This window comes from Excalfactoria chinensis, chromosome 14 (genome assembly GCF_039878825.1).
Source record: "Excalfactoria chinensis isolate bCotChi1 chromosome 14, bCotChi1.hap2, whole genome shotgun sequence".
NCBI lineage: Eukaryota > Metazoa > Chordata > Aves > Galliformes > Phasianidae > Excalfactoria > Excalfactoria chinensis.
The window spans coordinates 2,222,076-2,244,495 of record NC_092838.1 but is presented as its reverse complement, the minus strand read 5'-3'; the positions used below and the strand labels follow the sequence as shown (position 1 = coordinate 2,244,495).

General features: G+C 56.1%; 1 protein-coding gene and 1 long non-coding RNA gene across 5 annotated transcripts in view; one reads left to right on the top strand and one right to left on the bottom strand.

Moving 5' to 3' along the window:
- Positions 1–14,958, bottom strand: part of RAI1 (retinoic acid induced 1) — a 59,511-nt gene extending 44,553 nt beyond the window's left edge. Inside the window, exon 1 of one of the 3 annotated variants that reach the window (XM_072349281.1) lies at positions 14,834–14,958. The gene's annotated coding sequence lies outside the window, so the exon portion shown is untranslated. Of the gene's footprint in view, positions 1–14,104; positions 14,221–14,833 lie in introns of those variants that run through there. The other 2 variants (XM_072349282.1, XM_072349279.1) reach the window with 2 other exon arrangements.
- LOC140258705 (uncharacterized) lies at positions 14,253–16,257 on the top strand. 2 transcript variants are annotated; one of them, XR_011905284.1, is made up of 3 exons: positions 14,253–14,454; positions 14,856–15,015; positions 15,127–16,257. It is a non-coding gene; the product is annotated as an uncharacterized lncRNA (long non-coding RNA). The 2 variants fall into 2 exon arrangements; XR_011905283.1 differs by having other exon boundaries at positions 14,266–14,454; positions 15,133–16,257.
- The last annotated feature ends 6,163 nt before the right edge of the window (positions 16,258–22,420 follow it).

The following is a 22,420-nucleotide window of genomic DNA, read 5'->3' as shown; positions in this document are numbered from 1 at the left end:
TAGCCCCGCTGTTGCTTTCAAGACAGAACAGCTTCAGACGGAGCGAGCTCGATCCCGACCCCGCTGCAATGGGGTCGGTGGGGTTTGGGGGGGCTGGAGGCAGGATCTGCCATCCGCAGCTTCACCTCGTGCTACAGCCTCCGAGAAACCTTGGTAACAACTGGTTGGAATAGAACCACCTTGGGGAAAAGGCAAGCGGAGAGGAGCAGGTAATAAGATTTCTAACTGGTGCTGGTAGAAAGGAGGAAGTAATATAACAGTTTAATTAATCTATGCCTATTAGCGTTATTAAAGAAAACAGGGAGCTATTGGAGATTTACCTCGGAGAATATCATCAAACGGGGACCTTCTGCAGGGAATTTTATGTCTCTGTGCCCAATTTATAACCAGCACGGAGGTGTGGTGTTAGTGACAGCCAGCGCTGAAATGTCACAGTGCTTAGAAGTCATTAGCTGGGGACACAGGGAGAGAGAAAGAGAGGATGGAGGAGGGGACGAGGGAGAAATGGGGAAGGAAGGAAAAGGAATTAATTTAATTAAAAATATCTTTAGAGCCTGCCTCTTGATTTGTGTGGTTTTGGGGCTTGGCAGAGCTGCTGAGAACGGTGTGGAAGGAAAATCAAGGTTGCTGGGGCTTTTTGAAGCTGATAAAAAAAAAAAAAATAAGCACACTTTTCATGTTCAGGAAGATAAATCCCCATTTTCTCAGTCTCAAGACAATCCAGTTATTTACTGACAGTTTTACTGTGAAATAAAAAGGGCTTTAAGCTTCTTTCTACTTGATGTCTCCATAGCCTGAATATTATTAGATCCCAGCCTGGTGCAGCTGGAGTTTTGGTTAATAAATTTAACGTCATTAGACAGAAAAGCCTTCTACTGAATGTTGCAATTCTCTCTCTCTCTCTCTTTTTTTTCCTTGCCGTTGCAGTCAGACTGTATGTAGGTGGTAAGAATCAAAAGAAAGGAAGTACGCCTGGCAAACAGGGGAGCGCTAAAAAAAGGCTTTGCTGGGGCTGTGGCTGGGCAGCAGGCTGCTGTACCTGCAGACAGCACTGGGTTCATCCCTCCCAGCCCCAAACAGTGCCATGGTGGAGGTGCTGGGTATAACATCACAGTGCCTGCTTGGGCCCAAGGGAAGGGATGGCAGCATGGCGGCCATGTCCAACATGGCGGTCACGTTCAACATGGCGGTCACATCCAACATGGCGGCTACATCCAACATGGCTGCCATATCCAACATGGCGGTCACATCCAACATGGCAGCCACGTCCAACAAGACGGTGAGGCCCCTTGCACCGTGACAGCGCCCTTGTGTGTGGTGGCTCAGGACCATCACATGAGGTCACGATGGGGCTGTGCAGACAAAGTCTTGTTTTCCACCCAACGTCTGCCACCAGGGCCATGACAAGGCCAAGGGAGACACAAAACATGACCCGGTGCAACGAGATGAGGAACGGAGATGAGGGGTGGACAAGGAGGAGGCACATGGCAAGGTCTCCATCTCCCCCTGTGGGAAGGCAGTCCATCCTGGCCCCACAGAGCAAGGTTCAGCCCTGCAGGATGCCATGGCTGTGCCCTCCCTTCCCACCAGCAATCCTGAATTGCAGCGGGGAATCATTTTGTGAAGAAAGCAGCATGGTTGGAGGAGATTGGGCTGGAGAGAAGCTTCATTATGGGGGTGAAAGCCACCCAGCATGGCAGGTTTTGGTTCTCCGGCCTTAAAACCCGACAGGTGCTGGGGACATTGGGGCTCTGGAAGAAGGAGAGGGGAAATGTAGGACACAAATTCACCTCCTGCCTGGTGTCCCTGCAGCTGTGGGTTCTCTGCATACAGAGAGAGCCATTGAAACCAAGATAAGCACTGTCACAAAATAAACAGTCCGTTGGAAGGGGAGAAGCAAGAGAAGGGTCTGGGGGAGATAGCGAGGGACAGAGCGAGCCGGGGACGGTTGCGGAGCCGGGGGCTGCCAGGAGGGGAAGGAAGTGGTTGTTGTGGGAGTAACGTCAGGAAGAGCCTCCTGAGGGGCCCCGGCGGGCAGGGAGAGATCAGAGAGAGCACGGGATGGGAATGGAGGAGCAGAGGGGCAGGAGAGGCTGAGGGGAAGGGTCTGCATGGGGATGAGGATGGGGATGGGGATGTTCCCTGGGGCCACTGAGAGCAGCAGCACCCCAAAGTGCTGCCAAGTTACAGGGATGTGGTTAGTGGGCACGGTGGGGATGGCTTAACAGTTGGCCCTGATGAACTTGGTGGCCTTTCCCAACTTTAACTTTCCCCTCTGCCCAAAATGATTCCTGTAAGAAAGGCGGAGCTTGTTTGGTGGGGTTTGTTGTTTTTTTTTCCCTTCATTATTTATTTCTGGTTTTGAAATCCCCCTCCAGTGCGTAACAGCAAAACAAATAACCACAAGAGGCGAGGACGGGCAATTAGCAGCAGATGGCTGCAATGACAGCTATCTCCATACCTGCACAGCCCTACCTTGCAGCCTTCACACCTGGAGGTGCTCCTGAACCCACCGCCCACTCCAGGCGAACAAATGCACGGATACGGGAGCACAGACAGCAGCGCCAGGAGCTGCTGGAGGGAAATCCAGTTTCGAGCCAAAGCAATGCATGCAGAGTCATTAATCTAGGTCTGGTGCCAATAGGGATGGCTTTGCATTAGCGCCGGGCCCCTTTGTAGCTCAGACAATTGGTTGCATTCAAACAGCGCGAGATAACGCTGCGGAAAGCTGAGACCATCGCAGCTCATTCCTCCTGTAAGGGGTGGGGAGAGAGGATTTGCAGGCAAAATAGCATTGCATTAATGGGACTGCTCAGTATTCTGCACAGACGCCGGCGGATAATGTCTTTGCAAACTAACTGCAATAAATTAATTAAATTAATCTACTATGCCGTGCTTGTCCCCACCCAACATCAAATTCAAGGATGATCAGGGCTTGCCTTATCCTCCATAGCCTACGAAAGAATCTGATCTCACTTGCTCTAGAGTTTCCGAGGCACTGAATTGCAAAGTACCACCTGCCTCACTAAACTAATCACCAGCCTGGTGGTTTAGATCACATCAGTTTTACATGTAATTAAGACTGTCCAGGAGGGCATGCAGCTGCTTACATGGTCGTTCCCTCTTATACAGCAACGTGCCTCCTGCTCAGATAGGTGCAATTAAACAAGCCTGTTCACAGTCATTAAGCATTAATGCACCTCATTAGCATAAGAACTGGAAGAAGCTTTGATGCAGGGAACCCCGCAGGAGAAGGAGATAGAGAGAGATGTACATGCAGACAGGAAGGGAAGGGCTGGGCCATGGCCCCACCAACCCTTCCAGCTCTGCTCCCCAAAGCAGCCGTGCCCTCCTCCCCACCAACGGGACTGGATCCTCCTTCTCTCCCCCTCCCACCCTCCCACCCCCCCCCCTTCATCTGAACTATGCTGGTGGGGGGAAAGGAAAAAAAAAGAAAAACCAAAACAAAACCAACAGCAACGCAAAACTGTTGGGATATTAACCTAGAGAATCCATTAATAAGCTGAACTCTCTGTTGGCTCTGACACAGCGCACTAAAGCTTTAAAGAGACAGGGCCCCAGACGCTGGAGATAGGGGCAGAGACAACAGAGCTAACAAAGAGCCACTGTTGCCACGGCCGTGGCCATCGCGGGTAGGTCCAGCTGTCTTTGGTGTTCTGTTTTCCAGACACAAAGAGCAGACTGAACCGTTCTGGTCTGAATGCCTTTCATTTGATGGTAGAGAAAATGAGAGGGAAGAAAGAACCTAAGGAAAGTGTCCAGGAGGGGAAAAAAAAGAGCGTGGTGAGCTGCAGGTCTTCAGTGGGAAAGGCTGCAGCTCCCCAGGGCACAAAATGGGGCTCAGCCAACGGGCACGACATGGAGCAAAGGGGCAGCGCGATGCCGGCACGGTGCGTGGCCCAACAGCCAGGAACTGTGGGTAAGAAGGATGCGCTCCCCGGAGCCAGGCTGCCTTTCCTGCACGCTTTGCACAGCACCACGCAGGGCTCTCGGCATTATCAGCCTTCAGATAAGGAACAGCTTGTCTAACTTGGTTGTAATCTCTGGGGAACAACCTGTGTTTGCACAGCACCTGGCACCACCCGGCTCAGAGCGAACCCGGACCGCTGTGCGTCGGTATGTGCCATCAGCACGCTGAGAAACGGGTTTGTGCTGGGAAACACAACAAATGGGCTGGAAACAGCGCGTCTCCCAGGCTCCGAGGCACCTAAATCCACAGCTCAACCCGCACCGTGTCCTCTCACCCCATCCCGGGATGGTGATGTGCAAACTGAGAAACCTTTCTGCTGCCGCTGCAGGCTCAAGATGCCAAAGTCATGCCCTTGTATCCCTGCCAGAAGCCTGATCTGCATCATCCTTGCCTGGAAAATCCGGATGAAAATTTCCTGTCCGGATTCCTCTGCTCTAAAGACACAAATGGAAGCTGAGGATGGTTACATGCATGAGCCCACCCAGCAGAGAGCCCTGGGGCGCATCCCTGCAGCCTGTCTCTGTCCCTCTGCCCGGTCCAGTTTGCAAGAGATAAAAGCATCAGCGACCGCAGCTCTCATCTGGGAAGCAGAACAAACAACCCCAGCAGATCTCACCGCTGGGAAATGGTTTCTAAGGGTCTCCAGAGATACCCTCTTTCCTACGCTCGTTCCATTAGTGCTGTGCATGCTCCATTGTCCCAGTCTCTCCCTCCTTAGTGGTTACATCCTACAAATACAAACAGATTTCCAATCCCCCGTAGCCATTTGGCCCATGTTGATAATAATTTTCCCTCCTTGAGCACCTTTTATCTAGAGATCTGAAAGCATCTCGCCGGCATTAATCGTCATTAGCTCCTCCACCACCACGCAACGTCGGGTTAGCACTGCGGAGGGGAATGCAGGCACTATTGAACGGGGATGGCAGCTCAATCTGGGCTGGATCAGGACCTGAGCAATTTACCAGTGGTGTCAGAGAGAGGAACAGATCCCAGGTTTGTGTCTGAGTCACCAACGCTCCCATCTATGGAGATGATTCAATGGAGATTCTCCCATGGATCGCAGTGGGATGTTCGTGCTTTTTCCATCCTTTTTTTTTTCGGAGGTGAAGAGGCTTTCACCGCGCGTCTGACAAACCAAGGAGCCAGGCTTTTACCCAGCAACAGGCTGGGAGAATGACTGATGGAGACCATGACCCCAGTGAACCACAGCCCTGCTGCTCTGGTGCCTTCCCATTTGCCTTTTGTGATTACAATTAGTAGTGGGGGCCGGCAGGTGGGAAAAAAAACATAAGGCAAAGCCCCCCCCCCCCTCCAACCTTCCCCCCCCTCCAACCCTGCTCCCAGCCCCTCATTGTCTGCACGAGGCTGCTGAGCTCTGCACACTGCAGCCCTCTGCCCATTGTGCTGCTGAGAACACCGAACAGACGCTCTCGGGCGATGGGTTTTATTGAACGCAACTTCAATGGCAAATGGAGAGAGAGGGAGGAGAAGAAGGGGGGGGGCTGGGAAAAAAAAAAAGCCTTGAAAATCCATGCCAAAATATATTATATATATATAAAAAAAAGAGGTGGGGAGGGTGTTTTTTTTTAATGCAATCAATGGCTCCTTCCTATAACTCTGCCTGTTGTGAGGAAATTTCTTTCCAGTAGCAGCCAGCAGCAGTCCCAAGGCTGTGACATTGCTGTAACGCTTGGAGCTCAGCTCTCTATCTCTGGCAGCAGCCCCGTCTTTTTGTCATTATTGGCTGTGATTGCAGGGGGTGCACGCCAGCAATCTGAGCACTGAGATATTGCTGCCTTCCCCTCCTTCCCTCCCTCCCTCCGGACAATCTGCCCTCGGAGAGGAGCTGGGGGTGACACGGGGAGCTGAATTCCCTCGGCCTCCCCGGAGAGAGCTCCAATCCAAACCCACACGGATAGGTAGAGGTCCCCAAGGCCCTTTCGGAAAGCTCATTAGGAAAGTAGTGACAGATGCATTAGCTATTAAAAAAAGGCTGTGGGGGGGGGGGAGGAGGGTTGGGAAGGGGGGAGAGAGGAGAAGCTATCATAGAACTTTAAAAACAAGCAGCACAGCCACCCGACAGTTTCACTGCTGTCAGATCCCTCCTTTCCAGTGGGCACGTCGCAAAGCAGGAGAGGTTTGGGGAAACATCTGATGGCTGCACGTTCCCATCCTACCCCCAACCCCAGCCATGAGCTGTCAGCTCTGCCCCTGTGCCCTCCATCCTCCCCAGCACCTCCTGAGAGGGTTTGGGAAGAGGACTGAAAAATGGGTGCCAGCTGCTGCCAGAGCCAACTGTGAGCTGCAGCCCTGGGGGATGGCTCTTGGCAGGAGATCTTCCCTCCTGATCCGAGCAGGGGCTGCGGAGCTGCTGATAGAGCCCTGCATGCCGGGACCTGCTGTCCCTGCAAGCTCCGGCTTGCTGGAAAGACGGGTGCAGGTGACATTGTGCAGCTGCTCCAGGCGTGCAGTCCCAGCCCTGGCTCTCCATTGCCACAGCACCAGGGTGCAACCCACGGCCATGGGAGAGCAGGGAACAGACGTGATGCACAAGGGATGGCTTCCCCAAGTCAGGAGCAGCACATCTGGCAGCAGCTGGCAGCCGTGGAGCACTGCAAGGGGACTTGGGTGGGAAACGAGGGCACGGGGTGCTCCAGGTAGGCAGGCTGCAGAGGGCAGGGAGTGCATGGGGTGGGCTGGGTGCCCCCCATTCCATGGCCCAAACTGATCACCAGCTCTGAGCCCTGCCAGAGGAGCAGAGCCCAGGTAGCAGCAGCAGAACAGATGTTGCACCTGCTCCTGAACAAGCTGGAACTCACATCTTAACCTCCACAGCAAAGCTGTCTGCGTGGACAGTGATAGGCAAAGGGGACAAAAGCACAACCCCACAGCCAGCACCGGTGCTGCCTCCGTACATAGCAATTCTCTCAGCCCCAGGGAGTTCACAGCAGCCCCAAGAAAGTCCCCTGCATCTCTCAAACAGGGGCACGGCTACTTCCAGAGCACCAAGGAAGAGCCCACAGCACCCAACCTCTGCTCCCACTGCCTTAAACCCGCAGTCAGGAGGCACGGTTCTCACCGGAGGGCCATGGCACTGTTCCCCTCGGTAGGGTTTTAAATGGCTCTCAGATCCCTTCAAACAAATCCAAACGCACCGATCCTATTGTGTGCATAAATCTTTGCACCGGGCCTGCACGCCTCCACACTATTGATAAAGAGAAACGAGTCTTAAATATTTAATGAGCGAATAAACCCGTTAAGAGGATATGATTAACTGCACGCCACAGCTCTGGGCGTCCCTGCTGTACCTTTAGAAGGGTTTTATTTTGCAGGGCAATCGGTGACAGCAACTGGAGGGAGCGAGCAGCTGGGTGCTGCCCTGCTCTGCAGGTACCGGTACAGCACGGGGTCCTGCTGGGATGGGGTATAGGTGGGCTGTGCCCATAGGATGCTCCTGGGCACCCCGAATGCTGTGGATGGAAGGTTCTATAAACCCAACGCTGTAGCCAGGTGGCTTTTCATGCTGTACAGTTATTTTCACCATTATTTTTACCCAGAGCTTGGAGGATAATACAAAAGAAATCACCGTGAATCATCACTCAACTTCTTAAGGACGTTCTGCTTAGCGGGTGGCGTGCCACATTTCTGTTCATGTTCTCCAAGCCCACAAGTTACTGGCGTGGAGTTCTAACCAGGAAGAGAGAAAAAGGAAGGGACGGAGCACTGCTTTGAAGCAGCGACTGAAGATGCAGGAAGAATGTGAAATTTCAAACTCTTCATCGCAACAATTCCCTCCCCAAACCTCGAGTCTGAAAGTGAAGCCTGCCCAATTGGGAAGCCCAAACCTGGCACGTGACGCCACATCCCAATTAAAAGGGCTCTAATTCTTGAGCCCGAGGATTCACAAAAGAGCAAAGCCCTCGAATTATTTGCAGAAATTATCTGGAGGACGATTTCGAATGATGAATACGACGGGGGACATCGCAGTCGCTCTGAATGCTTAATGCAACTGCAAAACAATCGCGGCCAGTTTGTGAGTGGAAAAGGGGGGGGGAAAATAGCACAGAATAAGGCATTTCTCACAGCCCTTCCACCACCAGCCATCTTTGCACAGGAGCAGTGCTCCTCTGAATGATGCGTGGATGGGGCCATGCCTGGAGCTGCACCCTGTGGCTGGGGATGATGCAGGACCACGAGCCCATCGCCAGGAGGATTGCTGTCACACGACATCTGTGATAGGAACCAGCACCTGCAGGCCTGGAGCAGGGAGGTGGGATCCCAGCGGGCTGCAACCCACCTTTGTCAGCCCTTCCTGAGCCAGGCTCTGGCTCTGCCCATAGAGCTGCTCCCACAGCCATGATGGACAATACAGCACAGGGAGGTGACGGCTGCTTCACCCTGAGCCAAACTGCAGCCCTTTGTGAGACCTATTGCAGCAGCGCACTGCATCTCCGGCACTGAACTCGAGACACCAAACCCATCCCAAGCTCATTTCTGGGGCTACAGATGGGATCTGATGATGCAAAATCCACCAGTCGCTGCCTGCAGAGCCTGCAAACACCACTCACGTGGGAGCTGTGGGCCTCTTCCTGCCCGAAATCAGCACAGCAACACTCTGCTAGAGAAGGAGCCCCACGCAGCCCGGTCAGCTGACATTGGAGGGGTAACGAGAGGTTACGGCCGGATCACGAGGCACAGTGACATGGCATCTTCCCATTCTGCAGAGGAAAGTCAAGCCCAGAAGTTGTAGGAGTCCTGTCAGACTCCGAGTCTTCCTCTTGCTGCAGCTGGGCATGCGGAGAGTTGGCTCCTCTCGCTTCCCTTTGAAATGAAAGTGGAAGGGAGAAGCAGAAAATGCTCCATTTTGGGAGCAAGATATGAAGCCCTTTAATGTTTTGGCTCAGAAATTCCTCAAAGCTTCTGTTGTGACACTCTGAGCAAGTCAAGGCCAGATCTCTCAGACTCCTTCCAATTCTGGATGCTCCCATCAATCTCAGCCTGGATGGAGGCACCGGGTGAGCCACTTATGAACAAAGCATCATTATCTGTCATTAACTCACCTGGAAGCTCCAATTTCTTCCATGCTGTTCTCCTGTGGAGCAAAGCAGCTCCTTAAAAACAGGAAAAAGCCAACTATCCACCAACAGCTTTCCAGAGGGCTCCAATAGCAGCCCGCATCAGCAACCTGCACCAAAGGCAGGGAAGACCATCATGGAGGCTTCAAGGTTTTTCTTCTTGTGCTCCTTTATTTGTAGTAGATTCCCTATGGGGCAATGCTAAGAGCTCCACAGAGACCGTCCTGCTCACTGCTGCTCCTCCAGGTGTTGGTGCTGCATGGCAGGTGTCTGCTCCACGTGTCCATGGAGAGCAGAGTCCCATCAGAAAGCCAGGAGGGAAGCATTGCTGCTGGGGGAAGCAGTTTGGAGGATGGAGGAATCTGAGAAAGATGGAGAGCAGCTGGAATCCCATGGGCTCTGATGATCGTCTGATGGCAACGGTGGTTGCCGTAATTGCTTTTTGGGATGACTTGTCGGGATAGTGAGTGATGGTGTCCCCTGGCTCTCCTCCAGCCCTCTCTTGTTCACACGCTCACTTTGAACACGGGGAAACTGAGGCACGGAGCTGAAGCTGGAGATCCACGAGGCTCCAGCAGCAACGCAGCCTCAGCAATGGGCACCCACCCCAAGCAGCCCAGACCTCTCCTGCTCCCCCTCCATCACAATCTTGGCCACCCTGAGCCCCCACTGCCGCTCCCCCTCCCAAGCCCCATTTCTGTCTCCATGCCCTACAACCGGTGCTGCTGATCCCCCAGAGCCCCGCCACGGCTGCTGACACGGGGCGGACAATGACATTTGCTGCAGGAGCCTGACATTGAACCCAGCCAGTCAGAACGGCGGCTGCGGTGCTGGCAAGGGTAGCAGCTCCGCTCCAACACCGTCAGCGAGGGGACAGGAGAAGGGGGGGGGAGAGGAAAAAAAAAGCCGGAGCAGCAGCCAGACAGCTGCCTCTTCCTCCTCCTCCTTTTGTGCAGAAATGTGTTTTTGTTTGTCAGTCAAACAGATTGTTTTCTCCTTCTTTGCAGGCCAATTGTTTCTGCTCCTGCAAGATAAGGGATTGAAAAGGGCTATATTTTTATGGCACCGAATCCAGGCCCTCCGAATTGGAGGGGAGACATCAAGTGGGAGGAGATTCCTGTTCAAACCAGCGCTCCTCTCCCCCCTTCCACTCTCCAATCCTATTTCCACCCCCATTTTCCCTTTCTCTCCTTCCTCCTCCCGCCTGGAGCTGCCTCTCAGCCCTTTGCTATTTAATCTCCGCGTCTCCGGTGGGCTTGGGAGCTTGACGCAGCTCCATCCTCTTTGCACCATCTGCTGAAAGAAGCCCTTCTGTCCCCCAGCACCCTGCCCAGCCTTCCCTGAGAAAGGGAGAGCAGAGCAGCTGAGTGTCCAGAGGAACAAAAGCCAGGAGAAGGTTTCCTTATCTACGTAGGTTTTGCCCCAAAAGCACTTTGGAACACGTCCCCAAGCCACGTCCTTGGAGCAGGTCCCCAAGCCATGGAGCTGGAGCAGGTCCCTGCTTCATCAGCCTGGAAGTGATGGTGATGCTGCATCCCAAGGCCGGACCAGTGATGGGAATGCTGTCCCAAGCACAACCCCTAATCCCATGTCTGACACTGAGGACCAGATCACCGTTTTGCCTCATGTCCTGGTGGGGTAGAAGCCTGGGAGGGGGCAGCTCAGCTCATACCCATCTCCTAAGCCTCTCAGAGCTCAGGCTTGAGGACTGAGATCCACTCAATTAATTTTGCTTTGGCAAAAAGTCCATTTTTATTGCTATTTCATGCCTTCAGTATAGATTTTCCCTGCTCGTCTCAAAGGGATAATAAAACCCGACTCGTTCTTTTTATAAAAGTCTCGCACTCCCTCTCTCACCAGGCTCTGTGTTCCCCAGCTAGAGATGTAAATTTAAAGGGGAAATGCTGTCATTGAAAACAAAACAAAACCAAAAAAAGCAACTCAGAAAGCCGATCTTTGAGCACATTCCAGCTCTCAAAAATGAGGCCGTGCAGCCAAAGCCAAACCCGGTGTGTGGGTCCCATGCGATGCCGCCTCCAGCTGTACCGGGGGACCACCCCAAATCAGCAGTGCTGAACTCATGGGCTTGGAGCACATTTCCAGGTGTGCATCACGCCGTCCCTCCACCTGGATCCAGGAGGGCTGCATCCGTGAGCATCCCCATAAGAGCTGCATCCGTGAGCATTGCTGTGACCAGTGGTTAAGGGGAAGGGGAACTCTAATCGCTCTGCCCCATGCCCTGCTGCAGGGACAGGACACCGGTGAGTGGCAGCCCCTGCTTGGGGACACAGTGGTATCTCCATCTCTGGTTGACCCTATGGAACTGCCAGCACCGTGGGGATGGCTCACACGTTTTCTCCTGCCCCATCCATGCGTCTGATGCGGTGACGTGCGCCGACTTGCACGTCACATTGACTCTCATTGCCTTGGCGAATCCAGAAGCGAATCTAACCCGGAGCAAGAGGAGCCCTCCACGTGCCAACGTCTCCCTTTCTCCCCTTCCTTCTACCTCCATAGAGCTGCCCAGTGCCCACAGCAAGAGGAAAGCTGCAGCTCACCCTGCTCCAACCAACAGGGGCACAGGGCAACCCATTCTTGGACAGGAAGGAGGGCAAAGGAGGAGAGGAAAGGATAAAGCAAGGAAGCCCCTCCGGGCACAGCATGCCTGGCCCTCAGCTTAGGGCAATGAAAGCAAAGCCGCGCTGCTTCCTCTGAGGGCACTGCACGAAGCATCCTTCCCCAGGCTGCTACCAAAAATAGCTCTGCAGCCCCACGAGGGCCGTTCTGACAGCTCCCACATTGCAGAGGTGCTCAGCTGGAGTCACCCATTCTCCTGCAGAGCCCTCGCCAGCCCCAGCCCCGCAAGCTGGCAAAAAACCCGGGTGAGCTGTGACAACCTCTGCAGCTCAGGTAGAGGCGAGAGATGATGAAGACTGGCTGAAATCCCACAGCACAGGAGAGAGGAACACCCCACAGGGGCTGCTCCTGGCACCCCACGTCCCCCCTCACCTTGGCACGGAGCGAGGCCAGGAACCAGGTCACCGGCGCTGGTTTCCAGGCAGCAAAGGTTGGGAAGAGCAGAGGATCATTTAGCAGAGCGACAGCGAAGGTTCAGAGCAGAGCCTTCAAATTACACGCTACAGAGCACTTTTCCTGCCTAAAAGGTCTCTGAAATGACGGTGGCGGCTCTGAAACGAAGCACTCTGTATGCAATCGTTCCCTGGGGCTTGCAGAGGAGACAGGGCTGCGGGAGGAGAGGTAGCTCTGCAGTGCCCGGCACCGCCGGTGTATTGAGGCACAGCCGGGTGCTTCCCTCAATCTCCCTGGCTGTTTCTACCACTCGTGTTATTTTATTTCTTTCTTTTTCTATGTCTTTCATTTCTCACTTCCTGCCATGAACTCCACGCAGCTCCCAGCTGCTGAGCCGGGCCGTGGGTGACCCCAGCCCTGAACACAAAGCCCCTGCAGCAGGTTCCCTGTGCCAGCAGAGAGCTCCGGGGATCGCTGTCCTCTCCATCTCCCTCAGCTCCTTCCCATCCTTCTCCCGCTGCCTCTCAGCAGCTCCAGGTCCATTTTCATCTGGCGCTGACAGATACCAGCAGACACGCTCTCAGCGTGCACCTGAGCGTGCAGCCCCTGGGCAATGCATGCAGTCAGTCTGCACCTATGCCACCCACGTCCCCTCCTGTGGGTGACAGCTCTGTGCCTGCAGGGCCACGGTGACGCTGCTTGGCCACGCGGGGGGACGCACGCTGTGACCCCAACAAAGGCAGCTGCACAACACCACGGGGCAGGAATGCTCTGCAAAGAACACAGCAAGGAAACCATTCCCAGACCCTACGGGAAACCATTGCCAGAGCCTCCTTGAGGCTCCGGTGATGCCCAAGCACCCTCTGAAGGTGTAGGCATCACCACTGCCTTCACTTCACACAATGTCCCAGGAGCAGCACACAGAAGAATCTGCCCCACTGCTTTGGGGAGGGCAAAAGCATCATTTCGGGGAGGTCACCAGAGGACAACACGGCGAGGGGACCGCGGGTAGGAACCTGCAGCCATAAGAGATGCTGCAAAGCCAAACGCAACTCACATCTAAGGACGGCACCATCACACCCCGCTAAAGCTGGGGGGAAAAGAAGGTGCACCCCAGCAGCTCCCTGCTCTGACGTCAATGCAAACCTCCAACAGGTTCACGACGTCAGCCACCCCGTCACAGCTGGACAGACGGCCCCCAGGATGCCAACACTGGGACAGGAGCACCCACAGCTGCACCAGGGCCCCGAATGGGAGAGCACAGGGGGAGGAGCTGCTTCCAGGAGAGTAATAAGAAGGGGCACAGGGATAATGGCAGCTGGAAATCAGCTCTGGCACAAAGGCCCCGAGGGGTCGTGGGGATCCCAGCCCACTTTGCACTGGGGGGCATTCAAACGTACAAAGCTGCACCCTCCTGGCTTGGGGGCGCTTCTGAGAGCAGCAAGGGGCTCTTCTGCTGTCACTGAGCTGCAGCCAAGCTCGTGCTCAGGGTGGGGGGTCCAGGGCGGGATGGACGCGGTTGTGAATAGAAACACAGTGAGCGGAATGCAATGGGAGCACAGCCTGAATGCAGAGCAGGGGCACGGGAATGGAGATGGAAGGGGAAAGGGAAAGGAGAAGGCAAAGGGAGAGAAGGAGAAGGAAAAGGCAAAGGGAAAGCAAAACGAGGCGGAGGGAAGAGAATGGAAAGGGAATGGAAGGGAAATGGAAGGGAAAGGAAACGGGAAAAGAAAGGAGCGGGGAAGGAAAAGGGAAGGGACCGGCGCTGCCCCCGCGGCTCGGGGGAGCACGGCCGCAGAAGATGCCGCCGCTGCCGCCAGCGCGGAGCGAACACAACGCCACGGCCGCCGCTCACCGCCCGCTCCGCTCCGCTTCGCTCCCCCCCTCCGGGCTCGCGGCTCCCCGGGCCCGCCCCGGTGCAGCTCCCGGAGCGCAGCGGCCTGCCCGGACACCGTCCCTTCCCCCCCCCCACTGTATCCCCTCCCACCCGCGGTGCCGCAGCTCTTACCGGCCGTGCCCCGCTGCGTCTCAGCGGCGGCGCTGGGCGGGGGCGGCCCCGGCGGCCATCCCCGGGCGGCCGCTGTCCGCCGCGCCGCGCCGTGCTCAGCGCCTCGGCGGTGTCAGCGGGCGGGAGCCCCGCGCGGCGCCGGGAGGGAGGGGAGGAAAGTCGGGGGCATGACCGAGCGCCGTCGGAAGTGCACGCGCGCCCGCCGCCCTGCCCGGGACCGCGGCGACACCTGGCGGCGGGGAGCGCTCCGAGCGGCGGCGTGACGGGCAACCGCGCGAGGTGCGGCGGGCACCGGGCATCGCGGCCGCGCCCCGGGTACCGCCCCGTGCCGGAGCCCGGCGTCGCACCGGGTGAGCACCGGGCGTGCCGCACGCGGGGCGCTGGGTACCGCCGGCCTACGGAGGGCGCATGGTAGCGGGCGGCGGGCGATGGGGGGACCCGACGCGGTGGGCGCGGATAACGGGAAGCTGTACGGGGCTGGGCGCGGGGCGGAGGGCACCGCCGCGAGGCCGAGGTCCGCTTTTGGAGCGGCAGCTGGCGGCGGGAGCGCGGAGCCCGGGGGGGGGGGGAGAACGCGTGGGGTCCGCGGGAGGGACGCGATGGCACCGCGCCCGCTTGGCCGGCTGAGCGCGCACCGGGGAGGAGCCGGGGTCAGGGAGGGGGACGAGAGCAGGAAACGTATGAAGTGAGGAAAATTGGCTGCAGGCAGCGCCGCTGCCGAGTGCTTACTTGGTATTTTCCTCTCCGTCAGGTGTCTGTTAGGAGCTCTTGCCGGTTAGCAGCTGCAGCCCGTTAACTCTTTGCGTCCCCGCGTACTCGTGCCCGCGCTGTGCCAAGCGGGGGGCACCCAGGACCTCTCTGTTTGTGGCCCCGTTGCTGACAGCCGGCTTTGGCCGCGGCAGCCTGCTCAGGTATTGTGATGGGCGGCTCGTGGGCTCCCTCAGCTCAGCTGCTGATTTATTATCCCCCCCCCCCTTTTCTTTTTCCCCCTTCGAAAAATAAAAGCCTCTCTTATTCCCGAGCACTAGAGCCAGAGCGAAACTATGAGGAAGTGCCCTGTTTGCAGAACATGCTGTGAAACGCACAAAGGAAACGAAGGGAAAACAGCATTTTGCACGTTTTTCAGCCTCATTTCAGCCGGGACTTGGAAGCACGGAGGGGAAATCTTTCCCAGCAGGATGTGCAGAGCGGGATGGGAGGGGGCTGGGGGGGGGGGGTGCATCCCTCTGGAGCGGGGCCACCTGCGTGCTGGGACGGTGATGTCCCTGGGATGTGGGGTCCCTGAAGGGCTGGAGCAGCACAGCCAGGTTGGGTTGGAGGCCTTTTAACACATTTCTTTCAAAAGGACTACAAAAAAAGCTAGAAAAAGCCCTGTGCAGTGCGCCTGGCATTACAGATCCCACTGACACCCCCCCCCCCCCCCCCCCCCCCCCACAGTAAATGGGCTTCCCCGGGGGAGTGCACTCCCATCCCATTGCAGAGCTCCCACGCAGCTCCCAGATCTGAGGGTGTTTTTCAGAACCCAGGGCCGAGGGGAGGATGTGCTGCTCTCCTCCTGGCCTCGGCGCTCTGCCCTTTCTCAGGAACCGGCCAGATTGTTCCCATTAGGAGAAGCCAAGGCTCCAAGTGTTTGACCGTGGCCAGGAGAAGATTTGCTGATGGTTCTCCGGAACAATGTTGAACGAGGTGCTTGGCGTGGAACGATCCTTTTATGGTCAAATTAAGGGGAAAAAGCTTTGTGGATTTGCATCTGAAGTTGATTGATATGTGGCATTAATGCACACGCGGATCATTTTTGTATCGCTGAGCCAGGAAGAATTTTTATCGGGGGTCAAAGATAAGGGCGTTGTGTTGGGATGAAATATGCAGGGTTTGATCGGTGTCACGGGCAGCACGTTGCTCTGTGCTGGGCAAGGTGACAGCACGCCCACATCGGGCATTGCTCTCCTTGCTTTAAGTGCTTTGAGTTCGTGCCTGATGCTGTGAACAATCCCCTCACCGTCACTTAACGCCGGGATGCAGTTCCAGCTTTCCCCTTGCATTGCTCAGCCTCTGCAGGTTGCTGAACGCAGACGGGATTTAGAGGAGTGCGGGATGGAGGCTGGGATGTGCCGGCATCTGTGCCAGACATCTGCTGCTCCCTCAGCACCGGGGATGTGGGCTGAGCGGGGTCTCGGTGGTGCTGCTTTGGTGGCTGCCAGGTTGTGGGGATGAGAAGCTGGGGGCTGATTTCCTAAATGCCTGTGAGCACACGGGGCTGAGGGCTGCTGGTGGCTGTTGTGACTCCCAGCTGCTTTGGTGGGGGCTGGCAGCAGGAGGCGAGGCCATTCCTGTGGCCAGAGGAGTCCTAATGAGAGGGACCGGTGCTGACATTCATCAAGCAGTCACCTCCTCAAACACAGTAAAAAACCATTTGCATGCACTGAGGTGGCAAGCTGCATCCCGCTGTGCAATGCTCTCATGTCCCTTCTGAGTCGGGTCCCGTAGGCTGGGGGCATGGCCGTGACCCTCCTCCTCCTCAGCAGGCGATGGGAGGAAGAAAGGAAGGGGAAGGAGGAGGCAGCAGCGCTGAGGAGCAAGATATGCTGTGCTCCGTCCTCTCTGCGTGGCCAAGCAGCTGCGTGCAGGGCTGCAGGGGAAGCCCGGAGGGGTGGAAGGGGACAGAAGCGTGGGGACAGGCGGAGGCCCCGTTGGGTTCTGGAGGCTGCGGTGCGTTCTGGGGATGAAAGCGGCCCCGGGGCCCCTCCCAGCGCTGCGATCCGGCTGAAGGCATTGAGCTCGGAGCCTCGCCACTTCCTTCTTGCACCGAAAATGGTACAGAGATTGAAAAGAAAAAAAGCAAAACCGACAACAACACAAAATACAGCCTCCCCCCCCTCCCCCGTCTCCACCACCCAGCACCAACCAAGAAAGGCAAGATCTTGCCTAAGCCCGGAAGATGTCACCATAGAAACAGAAATCAGAGCCACTCCAAGGATGCTGCCGCCTGGGAAGGCGATAAAATGTTTTCTATCGATTGCTGTCGGGAAAGTCACTGCTGATAAGGCAGCCGGGGAGAAATGGAGCGGGGCCGCGGGGCCGTGGGAGCTCTCCAAACGAGCTTCCCGATGGTCCCCGAGCTCCTGCTGTGCAGCATTTGGGGCACACGGGGTTCCGGGGTGGTGAACAGGAAGGCCGGGCAGTGTGGTGCCCACAGCCCCATGTCCATCACGGGGTCTGGTCCCCGGTACCCATTTGTGCAGGGGGGCTCACAGGGTCCCCCCAGCATCACCCGCACAGCTCAGAGCATCCTCACGGCTGCAGAGCAGGATCGGCCCCATCGCTCTTCCCAGGGCACAGCTCAGCGCCAGGGCTGCCTTGCGTGCCCTTTGAAGAGATGGAAAATCCTATTATCTGCTCATTCTTCTCGCAGCGTGAAATCTCAGAGCATTCAGCAGCAGCTGAGTGTGGTCTGCCGCCCGCAGCCTCCACTCCCACCCACACGGGGAGGACTCCAGGTCGCTGCAGACACATCCCCACTGCGTCCCATCCCGTGTGCTCCCCTCTGCATCCCATCCCGTGTGCTCCCCTCTGCATCCCAACCCATGTGCCCCCGCTACATCCCAATCTATGCATCCCCCAGCGTATCCCAACCCATGTGTCCCCGCTGCATCCAACCTATGTGTCCCCCAGCACATCCCAACCCATTGCCCCCAGTGCATCCCAACCCATGCCAAGAGGAGGCAGTTCTCCGTAAATTGCTTCTTGCAATGGGTTCCAGCAAGCCTCCAGCAGTGGGGTGCAAAGGATGGGGGGCTCAGGCAAGCAGAGTGAGGTCTGAACCTCCCCCTACAGCCCTTAAGGAGCTGTGGCTGCATAAAACCTCACATCATTAGGGTCGGGAAGGTGGGAACCCATCTTCCATCCTCCAGCCCCGCGGCAGCTTTCCTGCCAGTAATTGGCAGCAATAAAAGAAGCAGTTAATCCCAGGCAGCGTGGGATGCAGGCACACGGATGTCTGCGGTAAAAGGCACCCTGGCAAGGAGGAGCTGGGGAAGAATCTGCTCCTGGGCACAATTTGCAGCCCCGGAGAGCTGGTTGGGTGCCATAGGGAGCGTTTGCTGGGGATTTGGTTAATGATGCAGGCACAGCCCTACAACTTGGCCCTTGCTCAGCCCTGGCTGGCGTGAGCTGGGGCTGTTTGGCTTGAGCTTAGCCCAGCTGCTTTCCTCTGGCTGTGGGTTTCTGCTGTGCAATAGGAACAAAGGAGCCCTTAGTGGGGGAATTTACCTCGGGGTTGTTGGTTTTCTTTTTGGAGGGGGGTAGGAAGGGTTAACACAGGTCTTGTTACCGGGTTATTTTGGGATGGTTGTGCCGAACGGTCTGCAAGAGGATTTTTGTGCACATGGGAAGATGGAGTTTAATCGATATTGACAAGAGCCGTTCACCAAAGCATGCTCTGTTTCTAATGAAAGCCAGAGCTGGTGGCTCCCCAGGGAAGGACGGTGTTGGGAAATGGGGGAAGGAGCACTGGGAAAGTCAGGGCTCCCTCCCTCACACTGCTGTGATGAAATCAGGCTCTGATTGTCCTGGTCTGGAAAGTCTTTGCCTTGAAGCTGCAGTTTGCCCAGGGCTGGAAATCATGTCTGTGATGCACAGACCCCAAATCTGCCTGTGAACACAGCATGTGGGGGGAGAAACCCAACCTGGGGACCAGGGGCTGTTCCTGGAGCAGGGAGAGCTGAGCAGGACACGGTTGGAAGGAAGGAAGGTTTGATCCCCTGCCAAAGCCCACACCATCCGTCCAAGTTCATGCCGGCAGATAATGAGCTTTAATGAGCAGGGCCACACTAATTGGTAAGCGAGCCCAGAGCTGTCTGTGGCAGAGGTGAAGGAGGAGCAGCAGCAGCACTGGGGGAGGTGGTGGTTTGGGAGCAGAGGCTCTGCCTGCCTGCATGGTGCTGTGAGCGGGCTGAGCAAGCAGGAATCCCAAGCAGGGTTTGCAGGTGGGATCGCAATCAGGGTTTGCAAGGAACTGCCCGGCTTTGCAAGCATCACCACTGTAAGAAGGGTAGGAAAAAGCAGCATGGGAATAGCCCTGCCTCCTGCTCCTGAGGTCTTTAGCAAGCACAAAAGGTGACACGAGGGGTTTTGAGGCTTTTGCATGATGAGAGGATGTCAGTTTGTGCCCACAGCCTGTGAGCTGCAGCAGGGCAGGGTTACAGACTTATGGCACTGACAAGGCAACCCTAATCGGAGATCATTGTAAATTCTCCTCTCAAATGGAGTGGAAAAATGCTATTAAGCTAATATAGCATCATGGGGGAAGGATGGACCGCCACCACAGTCACTGGGGAATTGCGGCCATAAGAAAGGGAAGGAGCAGGAGGTGAGGGGTGGGAGGGCAGAGCAGTGCTGGGCTGCTGCCTGCCTCAGTTTCCCCAAAGGGCTGTGGGATGGGGAGCTCTGCCCCAGCAGCTGGGAGCCCCCTGGGCAAGGTGCTGGCTGGAATGGGACAGGGTTCGCTATTGGGTGAAGGGGACTTTCCTTATGGCTTTGTGTCTTTTAATCTTCTGCCACCAGCATGGCAATGCCATTCCTAAACCTCAGCCTGCTGCTTCCTCCTGCTGACCTGCTCCATCTGCTCTCCTGGTTGCCTGCAGCTATTCTGGCTATTTGATGTGCAGTGCATCTCTCTGTAGCTCCATCTCGCAGCGCAGCTGGGGCAGTCCCTTGTCCCCATGTCCCCACCTGCTTGAGGCATTCAGAGGACAGGCTGACAACGAGTGAAGCCAATGAGGTGAGATCTGCTCTGCACCCCAAAGGCTACAGCTGGAGAACCATGAGCCTCATGACCAGCAATGAGCAGGTCTGTTCTTAATTGTGACACTCAGGGCAGGCTGGGTGCTGCCTGGGGACATCCCAGCCCCCAGGTGATGCAGGTCCCCAGGCTGAAGCTCTGTGCCTGCAGCATAGGGTGCAGCAGCAGCCGTGCTCCCTTCCCAACACTAAGTGGCAGCCTCTGCCCGGCTTTGGGGCAGCCCCTGGCAGCACCCAGGGCAGAGATGCAGTGAGCTCTGGTGCTGCACCATGGCATGGGGCCTAGGAATGCAGTCTGGCTTGTAAGTGCATGGGTACAGAGTGCATCAGGAAGGTGCTGGATGTTATCCTCACTGGTCACAGGTGCCGGGGTGAGCCCTGTTTGGGGTCACTTCAGGTCTCAGACTGCAATAAGCAACACACAGAGCTGACAGCTCTCATTACTATGCCGAATTGGGGCTCACCATGCACTGGGCAGTGCCTTGGGATGGGAGTATCCTGCTTGCATTGGGAAGATAACACTTTCTGCAGGTATTTTTATGACCTGGTGTCCCAGTGTGGAGATTTGCAGCACTATAAAGAAGTGCAGGGATGCAGATGAGTGCTGGAAGCATTGCTGCTGTTTTGCAGATGTGAGCGTTGATTTCAGATAGCACACAGCCAACCCTCCCCAATTCTGGAGAAACCCAGCCTCCAGCAGAGCTGGGAAGCAGTGAAGTTTTAAACCCATTCCTCCCACCAGCTCAGCCCCATTTGGTTTCATCTCCCTTATCCCCAGCCAGGGCTGTTGGGTTATGTCCACTGGCTCCAGACAAAATGTGACCACCTGGCACTGCTCAGAGGCCAGGGATGCTGTGATACCCAGGGACGCTGTGACACTTAGGGATGCTCCTGCAAAGGACCAGGCATCTTATTGGTGTAACTCAGCACAAGGCAGACGATTCTAGAGCAGAGCTGATTCATGCCCATGGGAGGACACTTCAAAGCACCTCCATGATTTAACCCTCCCATTAAGGGCTCTGCCACTTCTGCAGAATAGGAGCAGCAAGTTGGTTTGTCTTCTCCTTGTGCAGAGAGAAGCGCAGTGCAGAGTGGTGACGTTCTGCACGGCTGTGGCAGGATCTGAGCTCCAGGAGCTTGGGAATGTAAAACCTGCCCTGTGCTTTACAGCAGGAACCGGGACCATCTGCTGCCCCAGGCACCTACTGGCTTGTTTTTTTTTCCTTTTTTTCTTTACAAACCATGAAAGCTGATTGCAAGAAGTGACTGAACTGCTGGAGATGCGTCTTTCATAGACACTCTTCTCGTGGAAGCTGCAAGGCAGAGGGAGTGGGATGTGCCTCTGTGGGAACACACTGGAGAAGAGGAGGATCCAAGCACCACCTTGCAGAAGGGAGAGTGATGCAGAAAGCCAAAATGTCACCAGAGAAAGGGAAAAAACATTCCTGTTTGTGCTCCTTCATCTCCCTGGGTCCTTCCTCCAGCCCCACGCACTGAGGTCACGCTGCCCTGTGCTGCTCTGCAGCCCATTCCCCAGCTTCACAAGCAGAGCACAGCCATGCACGCAGCACAACCCACCCCTGCACCAGGCTAACAAATGGCCAAACAACTGCACAGGCACTTTGCAGCATCATTTTTCCAACAGATTTAGCAGCAGTCTGGCTTTTACAGCGCAGCTCTCCCTTCCGTTGCTTTATCCATCCTCTGTAATGCACCACCCCCTTAAGAAAAGAGAAAAGCTGTTAAAACCAGTCCATTTCAGAGAAACAGCACTTAACAGCACCCCCCAGAACAAAATGGCTCCTGGAGGGCTGCTGCAGCCCTTCATGCTCTGATTTAAAGGCCAAGCAATTAGCAGCACAAGCTGGGAATGCGCTCACAGCAGCGGCGCGCAGGTGGGAGGCTGGCTGCTATTTCAGGGCACTGTTATTTCAGGAGTGGGGCTGAGCAGCCCCAGTTCTGCTCCCCAAGGTTGGGGGGGAGGTTGGTGGTGCCGATGGCTGGTTAGATGGATGGATGGTGCAGGTGGTGAGTGCTTGTGACAGCTCCTAGCCTGGGTGCTGTGTGGTTGAAGGAGCTGCTGGCTGTCTCTGCCTGACACAGATAGCACCGACCCAGCCAGCAGGATGGTGTGAAGCTTCCCATGGGCAATGCCTGTCTCTCATCTGGCTCAGCAGGCTTTGCTCGTCTCAGCGGTAGTCTCAACACTGTGGGCTGCTCCGTGTGGTTTTTGGGGAATATTCCTGCTGCATCACCCCAGCAAAGAGCTGGGTCCCACTGGATGCAGTCTCTCCCATCACACCCCTGCAGGCCAGGGCTGAATTATTTTCCTGTGGAGCCACAGGGGACATTGCACTCTATGCCTCTTTCCTTGCTTGCTGGCTTAGGCATCATCCAGGCTTCCTGTCCTTACCCATGTGGCTGCCCCCCACCCACTACTTACCTTGCAGCTGAATGAGAGCTGTTTGGGTACAGCTGATGGGGAAGATGAGGTTTTAACCTAAGATCGACCACAGG